We start from the raw sequence: 10,075 nt of genomic DNA, 5'->3' as shown, positions 1-10,075 counted from the left end.
CCTGAAATTACCACCTAACCACTACCAACCTGATAAATGACACAGGGAAGCCTGAATACTGGATTGGCTCCCTAATCTTTGTTTTCAAATCTGTCCCTTTACAGTCTATGTGCAGCATAACAGCTAAAATAAACTTTTAAAACTTAAATCAGATTACCTCAGTCTTCAGTGCAAGACTGTTAGCGTCCCCATCTCACACAGATCAAAACAAATGACCTTACAGTGGCCTACAAGGGTTCACCAGGCATTACCTGTGACTTATCTCCTACTTCTCTCTCATACTCTCTGCCCAGACACACAACCTTTCTTGTTCTGGACCACCAAGAACATTTGACACTTGAGAGTCTTTGCACCTACCTGTTCTTTCCCCCAGACAGCCACCAGGATCTCTCCTTCTGCTCAAATGCCACATTTTCAGCAAGGCCTTTCCTGACTATCCAATATAAAACAGCAATTTGTCCCTATCAGTAGAACCGTTAACAGCACCCCAACCCATCTTAAGTGTTAAGGTGCTTCAAGCTTATGCACTCCTTGCTTGCTGACCTTGACCCTTTGGTTTTTGCAGCAGGAGTAACATACTTTCCTTGAAATTTGCAGACCATCAGCCTTGAGGAGTAAAGAACTGCACTTTCCCAGAAAATAAGGCCTAACTACATTTGAAAACAGTTACCAAGGATGCCAGCAAGTCTGTTCACAGTCATGTCGACATATGACTAACTGCCCGGGATCCTGCTTCTCTAGCACATACCCCCCTTCCTTTTCCCATGCTTTCCTCTTTAAAACCCTCCAGCTTCACCTGGATGGTAAAAAATGGTCTTGGAGATTTTAGTCCACCATCATCCCAGGTTGCCAGCTTCTTGAATAAAGCAACCTTTCTTTTCTCACCATCACCAGTCTCTTGAGTAGCAAGATTTTCCAGCAGCGAGCAGCTGAACCTGAGATAGGAAACTGTTCTGTCCCATAACAGAACTGTGTATTTACCTTATTCTGATTTATTTTCTCCACAGCACATACCATCTGACACAGTATATGCTTATTTTGTTTGCCTGTTTATTATTTGTCTTCCTCTATTGAAATGCAATCTCCACACTTTTGGTCTGCAGCCTGGAATGTAAGAAGCTTGGAACTGGTACTCTTATTTTAAACAACAATAAAAAACTAAACACAGTAGAAAATCAATTTTTCTTAGATCCATAAGAGAAATGAGATTACAGGCAAAACCAGTATCCCCAAAATTGGAGAGACCAACAGGCAAATTACAAACAATCACAATTTACCAGATCAGAAGCCCATGAACAGCAACATCCCCAGGTAGGGAAAATTAAACTTTGATAATTACTGGAGGATCAGTGTGGATAACTTTGACAGTCAAAAATTCCAGAAGTACCCACTAATAAAGGGGGCTCCACATTGTTTGTTTGTTTTTTTTACCTCCAAAAGCTCAACCTGATTCTTACAGTGAATATGAAAGCTGAAAAAAACAAACAACAACAAAAACTCTCTTACTTCTGGCAGAGGTAGAGGAAAAATAAAACATTTTAAAATATGCCAGAGCATTTTGTTTAATTGGAGTCTAATTTCCCAGGTTTTATCAGAGTTTAATTCACTGCAGGAAAGGAAATATGCAACCCCAGACCCTTCTAGCATTCCACATGTTAGAAGGGAACTAGTCATCTCCAGCCCACTCCCGGCTTCTAGTCCCGTTGAAGGGGATTAAACACGGAGCACAGGTGAAGTTAATAATCCAAAGATAAAAGCACACTAAAAGACTAAACTGTAACCACAGGACAATAGAATTCTCCTCCTCCCTCCACTCCTCACCTATTGGTAAGGCTGGTAGGTCCCCGCAGAGCAGCTGGAACAGCACTGAGACGGAGGTGAAGCAGAAAGCACTACGTCCACGCCAGGAACTCTGCCGTCTCAGTTAACCACCCAGCAGAAACAGATCTCGCGAGATGTTGAGAGATCTACGGGGGCCGGTAAGGCTGTGTGGAATTTTGGCTGCTTTAGTACCTTCGTCCAGAAGTCGGCCGCGAGGCTTCTGGCTCCTGACACCGATCAGGCAAACCCCAATCCTTGTAGATGCCTGTCCATGTCCCTTTCGGAGTCACACTGTGGCACCTGGCCCCAGAGTGCTTGCCACCACGAGTGTGGGAATGAGCTGTGGCCTAAAGGCTGGGCGTGGGAGCTGTTGTCTGAGGCCAGAATGGGGGCAGTGAAAAAGCGCCCACACAAGTTTATGGCCTTCCTGGAGAACTAAGGACCGAGTCAGTGAAAGGACATAGGCTTCCGAAGCGGAAACTTGGGGTCCCGGTCCCACATCTGCCAAGGTCCGAAGCCTCAAAAACCCAAACACACCATTTCATTGCATGTCCTGAGGCCAGTTATTCCCCACCAACTCTGAGTTCTCTAGAATTCAACTCAAAAGACCATCACTCTGCCTGTTCCTCAGATCTTGTCCCTTGAAGAAAAACCTCATGGCTTTGTTCTCTCTTACCGACCCAGCCTAATTGCCAGCGCCATTCCATGGAGGAGCTGACCCTTTCACGTAAGCCCTTAAATCAGGAAATGTTCTCTTTTGACACCATCAGGGATGCTCACAAACTGTACCTGGGGCGTAATCTGGTTGGGAGGAGTGTGGGATTTCCCAGGAGGGCAAACAGGGAGCAGCTGGAGTCTGAAGGTGCACTATTTGGCTTTGCTGGTGGGGGGAGGGGGGGTGGTAGTTCCTTTCACCCAGTATCTCGTGTCTGAGTCTAGAAAAAAAAAAAAAAAATACAAGACATGTTGAAAGGCAAAACAACACAGTTTGAAGAGACAGAGAAAGCATCAAAAGCAAACTCAGATATGGCAGAGATGCTGGAATTTTCAAGCCAGGAATGTATAACAACTGTGATTATATAAATATATGAATAGCTGTAATGCGTAAGGTAGAGGGCATGTAAGAATAGAAGGGCAATGGGAGCAGAAAAACCAAGAAAGAAGCAGAAAGAAATTCTATAGGATCTGGGGTGTCTGGATGGCTTAGCCGATTAAGTGTCTGACTCTTGATCTCTGCTCAGATCATGATCTCACAGTTGGTAAGCTCTAGCCCTCCAGTCCAGTTTCTCGCTGACAGTGTGGAGCCTGCTTGGGATTCTGTCCCTCTCTCTGCCCCTCCCCTGCTCTCTGTCACATGATCTTTCTCAAAATAAATAAACTTTAAAAAATGCTATAGATCAAGAACATTGTAGCAGAAATAATGCTTTTGATAGGCTTATTAGTAGAATAAGGGAAGAATTGCTGAGCTTGAGGACATCACAATAGAAATGTCTAAAACTGAAAAGCAAATTAAAGAAAAATACTAAAATAGATGAATAAACAGAATAGCCAAGAACTATGGGACAAGTACAAATGTGTAGCATACACGTATAAGAATACCAGGAGGAGAACAAAAAAAAAAAAAAAAAAAAAAAAAAAAAGAATACTTGAAACAGTAATGACTGAAAATTTTCCCAAATTAATAACAGAGAAAAACCCACAGATCCAGCAAGCTCATAAAACACCAAGCAAAATAAGTATCTAAAAATCACACCTAGGCATACCATTTTCATTTAAAAAATATATATTTTGAAAGAAGCCAGGGGAAGAAAAACACCCTGCCTACAGAGGAGTGAAGATAATTACATATGAGTTTTAGGGGAAATTTTTTGTTTTTTTTTTTTGTTTTGTTTTGGGGGGGGGGTGTTTTTTGTTTGTTTCTTTCTTTTTGAGAGAAAGAGAGGATACAAGTCAGTGAGGTGCAGAGAGAGAGAGTACCAGGAGGGGAAGAGAGGGTGGGGGGAGCAAGAAAGAGAGAGAAGTGAGGCTCACCCAAACCAGGGCTCCAGTTCACCGATGTGGGATTCAAACTCATGAACCATGAGATCATGACTTGAGCCAAAGTCGGATGCTTAAAAACTGAGCCACCCAGGTGCCCAAGAATTACATATGAGTTTTCTGCACAATTCATGTGAGCAAGAAGGGAGTAGAGTAAAATATTTAAAGTGTCGAGAGACAACAACAGAGAATTGTGTACACTGAAAAATTATCTTCAAAAGTTAAGGAAAAATAAAGCCTTTTTATTTTTTTTTTTTTTTTGAGACAAAGATAGAGTGCAAGAGAGGGGAGAAGCAAAGAGAGAAAAGGGGAGAGAGAGAATCCCAAGCAGGCTCCATGGTGTCAGAACAGAGCCCCATGTGTCAGAACAGAGCCCCATGTGGGGCTCGAACCCACGAACCAGGAGATTGTGATCCAAACTGAAATCCAGAGTGGGACGCTTAACTGACTGAGCCACCCAGGCACCCAAAAAGGATGTTTTTAACTAACAAAAACTGATGGAGTTTATTGCTTGTAGACCTGCCTTATATAAAACGTTAAAAGAAGTTCTTTAGAGAAGAGAAAGATATAGATCAGAAACTCATATACTCACAAAGGAGGGAAGAACATTGGAAAAGGAATAAGTGAAGATAAAATAAAAACTTATCTTTTTTTATTCTTAATTGATCTAACAGATAATGATTTGTTCAAAATATAGCAGCAGCAATGAATTTTCTTATTTATTGTTATGTATAAGAATATGTGTGTGTGTGTGTGTGTGTGTGTGTGTGTGTGTGTGTGTTTGCTTATATATGAAGTGAAATAAATGACAGCAATGATACACAGAATGGGAGAGAAGAATTAGGATTATTTTGCATTATAAGGTACTCACATTACGTGTGCAGTGGTATAGTGTCATTTGAATGTGGACTTGTGTATTAGTCAGGGTTATCCAGAGAAACAGAACCAAAAGTATGTAGAAGGTAGATAACACAGATAGATAGATAGATAGATAGATAGATAGATAGATAGATAGATAGATGAGATTTGTTATAGGAATTGGCTCATGAAGCTATGGAGACTGAAAAGTCTCAAAATCTGCTATCTGAAATCTGGAGAACCTGGAAAGTCAGAGGTTTAATTTAGTCCAAATATGAAAACCTGAGAACCATAGGTCCCATACTAGTGTAAGTCCAAGTCCAAGGCTGAAGGCCTCAGAAAGGGGGGCTGCTAATATAAGTTCCAAATCTGAAGGCCCAAAAGCCAGGAGCTCTAAAGTCAGAGGGCAGGAGTAGATAAGCATCAGAGCTCAAGAAGATAGCGCAAGAATTCACCCTTCCTTACTTTTTTTGTTTTATTCAGGCCCTCAATCAATGGGTTGATATCCATGCACATGTAAGGGTGGATCTTCTGGACTCAGTCTAATGATCAAGGCGCTAATCTCTTCTAGAAACACTCACAGACACACCCCAAAATAATGTTTTATCAGTTAATGGGTATCCCTTAGCCCATCCAATTAACACAAAATTAACCACCAAAACTTGGATTAGTTGCTAATGTATATTGTAATATATAATACATACATTGTAATTATATATTATAACCACAAAATAAGTAAAACAAAACAAGATGCAGGAAAAGCACTTGTTGAAATACAACACCCATTTGTGACAAAAACTCTCAGCAACTAGGAATAAAGGAGAATTTTCTCAGTTTGATAAAAAACATATACAAAACCCTACCGCTCACATCATACTTAATGGTCGGAAACTGGAAGCTTTCCCACTGAGATCAGATACAAGCCAAGCATATCCTCTTTCAACACTTCAACATTCTATTGGAATGCCCAGCTAAAGCAATGACAGGAATTGGGGGAAGGAAGGGATAAATAGGAGCATTGTATTTTCAGGGCAGTAAAACTGCTCTGTATACTGCAACGATGGGTACATATGATAAACCAGTAGAATTTATTCAAACAACAGAAGGTACAACATCTAAAGTGAGTCTTAAACATGGACTTTGGGTGATATGATGTGTCAATGTAAGTTTATAGATTGTAAAAATGTTCCATTCTGGTAGAAATATTGATAATGAGGAAAGTTATGCATAGGTGGGTGTGTATATGTGATACCTGGGCACCTTCTACTCTATTCTTGATGATAACTTAAATCTGCTCTAAAATGTAAACTCTATTTAAGGGGAAAAAATTAAATGAACAGAAATTGCAATGTCCATGAGAAAAATTATTTATTCTTTAGTATTGTACTCCTGGAGTTTATAGTGGGGCATAACACATAGTAGGCACTTAGTATTTGTTAAATAAACTACTCAACTCAGTGTCTAAATAAGTATTTTTCCCTTGGCTGCCACTTAGATTTCAGTAAGCCTAAAATTAATGGAAATTCTAAAATGAACTATTTTCTCTCAGTAGCATCTTCATTGTATACTCAAAAGCATTTAATTATCACATCTTTTTCTTGGTGTGTTTATAGCTGTGTGATTACAAAAAGTTTAGGGTTTTGTTGCTGTTTTTTTTAGTGTGTGCATGAATAAGGTTGTATAAATTATAAGAATAAAATATATAACTATTGTTTTACCAAAGGAAATAAATGCAAATATAATGCAGTAATTCCATGATTTACAAATATATTGTCACTGTAATATGAAGATAAATGCACATGTTGCATAATGATTTGTAATAAAACATTTTAAGAACAGCATCAAACAAAAAAGAAGCTGATCTCTGTAATGTCAGGCTGCATCACATTATGCAGTATCAAAACACTAGAACATTCAAAATAGCATATTATGTGGCTTGTCTTATTTATAAAATATTCAAAGACATTTGGTTTCTTTAGAATGCAAGTAATCACTCCAAGTTCCTAATGAGTGAGAATGGAGCTGTCTCAAGCTCCTAATACTAAGTAGCTAAATTTACCAGTTTTCCTGAGTCAGTCCCAAGGCTTAGCAATGTGTCCCAGTCTCTGACCCCAAATAAAGTGCTTCATTAGATTATGGTTGTAAATAGTGCAATTTAAGAAGTAGTAACTGATCTATTCTCAAAAATGTAGGAAAGTGTGTGCATGATATGGGTCATCAAAGGGGAAAATACCTTTCAGAAAGTGTCAATTAGCAAAAGCTTAAGTATTTACTGAAATTTTTTCATTAAAATAGTAACCCATGCTTAATGTGTCTAGAACTAAAAGATATGGAGAAAGTAAAATTTACTCCCACCCAAGTATAACTATTTTTGGTAGTTGAGTAAATATCCTTCAAAATATGGGTGACAGAGGGGAGAAGAATTAAAAGGTACACATAGTTTTGTAATAGTCTTATTTTTTTTTGTAATAGTCTTTTACCATTTAACAATATATTATAAAGCTTTTTCCATGTCATTAATTTTTTTTTAATTTAAGCATTGTGTAATCCTCTGCTAATTTCTCATGTTTATGCCATGGTTTTTAGTAAATAATCTATAATAATACGGGGTTGTGGAAAAGGGGAGACTGGATGCTTAGACTTAATTCCATCTTACCTAGATAACTACATTTTCTTTTTTTTTTTTTTAAGTTTGTTTATTTGTTTTCAGAGAAAGAGAGAGAACGAGCAGGAGTGGGGGCAGAGGATCCAAAGCAGGCTCTGTGCTGACAGCAGAGAGCCTGATGTGCGGCTCAAACTCATGAACTGTGAGATCATGACCTGAGCCAAATTTGGACACTTAACCGACTGAGCCACCCAGGTGCCCCAGATATCTACATTTTCATTTTTGGGTATTTCCCATCAAATTTAAATATTTCATCACTGAGACTGGTAATTCTTTGTCTCTCATCCCCATCCTCAACAGCATTCATTAGAATTCTTACACTTTGACTATGTGGAGAGTATAATTAATTCAAATTAGGATCACTGTGACTCTTTTTGAGAAAACACTTGTAATCACTACCCCCAGACTTTATATTTTTCACGTATCGGAGCACTGGCTGAAATGAGGGATCTCATCTTTCCCCTCCTCCCTCTCTTCTGCCCTCTCTGTACCGTCATGCCCGTCCTGTACTTTACTTCTATTCTTGGGGATGGTGGTAGGAAACAAAGAATCATCAGTCTCAGTAATGAAATATTTAAACTTGGTGAGGAAAAAAACCCGAAAATGAAAATGTAAATGTGTAGGAAAGATGGAGTTAGGTGTAGGCATTCCTGATTTCATTAAAATGGCAATGGACCTTATTAGAAAAATTAAAAATAAAATTAAAGCAAAACAAAAGAAAACAAGGTAAAACAAAAAATAAGATAAATAAAATAAAATAAAATAAAATAAAATAAAATAAAATAAAATAATTTTCCAGCCTCCCTTGACATTGCAATGTTTTCTCGGGTGTCAGTGGAAGTCCACTGAAATATTTGAGCATATTTTACTTTCTGATGTAGTCATCACCCTTTTCTCCTTGTTGTTTCATTATTAGTCTACTGTTTATAGCCTGTAATATAAGGCTGAAAGTCAATTTGAGGCAGGTGACCATGAGGATTATAGCAGTCACTATGGATGGTGGAGCAGGGAGATAGAAGAAGTCTGTGAAAATGGTGACCTTGTGAAGGGAATGAACTATCCCGGGGCTTCCTAGCTCTGACATTCTTTCTAGATTAAAAAAAAAAAAAAAAAAAAAAAAAAGCAAAAAGCTGTTCTTTTTTTTTTAAGGCACTTTTATCTGTTATCTACTTTGTGCAGCTGAAGGCAATCCTTAACTGATATTTTCTCTTCTTCCAACCTCAATGTGTTTTTTAGAATCCTATTCCATAGGTAAAAAGAAATAAACAAAACTCCCATACATTATCATAATTTTCTCTGAATAATCCCTTATTGCTGTCTTACTGAAATTCAAATCTAAACAAGTCTCATCTTTTCTGCAGCTTTCTTAAAGAACTATATTTTATTTTCCTTCATCTCTTATATTTTAGCATCTGAGATGATCTGAGATGGGAAAAGCATGCGCCTACCTCATGGCTCCTGCATAGTGATGCCTCTAACCATATGTAAAAACATCTTCTGTCCTTTAGGATCATGCAGTTCAACTATTCCCACAACATAACTTCCTTATGATTCCTTCTGTCCACCCCTGACTGGCCTCAATGTTTAAATAATTCAAATGACTACAGTATTCACGCAGATGACTATTATCCAAATCCTTATCCTCATTATATACAAATGTTCATGCTCACTTTGTTTCAACCGCTTACTCCCATCTATACAAGCTGATTGTCAGCATCCTCTCTAAGGCTTCATCTCTGAAATTTTAAATTGAAGATTTTTTACTCTGGCCAAAACCCCTTTTCTTGTATCACACTAAACTCTCCATACTTTTGACCTTTCTAATATCTCTACTTAAACCTTTGTAATATCTCTACTTAAACCTTCTCTTCTATTCTCTCCTGAACTCATTCTTATGACCCTATGTTAAAACTACCTTCTTACTGATATTATTACTTCTGTTCCTCTCTTTATCCTTTCATGGTATCTCCTTAAAAAATAAATAAATAAATAAAACCCAACCTTGGATCAATAAAACAGTTTGAGCCCTCCTATCTCCAGAACACTTGGTAGTCCAACAAGCAAAATACTTTGTTGGCTTTGCTGCTACAAATAATAATCTCAAATAATAATAATCCCAAAACTCAGTTGGGCCTGAAAAGTTGTCTGCAATTCTTATGTGTAACTGATACCACATAGCTCTTTCATACCATGAAAGGCAATACAAGCCATTAATTCTGCCAGATGAGAGAAAACAGTGTCTGAAAGGAAACATGTTTATCTGCATATATATGAATATAATAGTTTTTCAGATAAAATTATTTAATAATAGTATAGAAAGCTGTGCAGATGTATAAATAAGTAGCTAATTTATAAAACTGCATGTCACCTATTATACCTGAAACATGTGGGTTTCATTCAGCAGATGAAACTGAAATATGTGTGGGAGGTGTTTTTAACATTATAGGAGGTTTATAGTTTTATTTTATTAGAAATCATAGGTAAAAGTTTGCAAACAGATGACTAAAAATGTATGCACTAATATAGCTTCTTTTTGCAAAGTAAAAATACTTTTAATTTGAAAGTATTTATTGTTTTTTTTTAATTTTTTAAATGTTTATTTACTTTTAAGAGAGAGAGAGAAACAGAGACAGAGTGTGAGTGGGGGAGGGGCAGAGAGAGAGGGAGACACAGAATCTGAAGAAGGCTCCAGGC

The sequence above is a fragment of the Leopardus geoffroyi genome, chromosome A1 (genome assembly GCF_018350155.1).
Source record: "Leopardus geoffroyi isolate Oge1 chromosome A1, O.geoffroyi_Oge1_pat1.0, whole genome shotgun sequence".
Lineage (NCBI taxonomy): Eukaryota > Metazoa > Chordata > Mammalia > Carnivora > Felidae > Leopardus > Leopardus geoffroyi.
Note: the sequence above shows the minus strand (reverse complement) of the source record.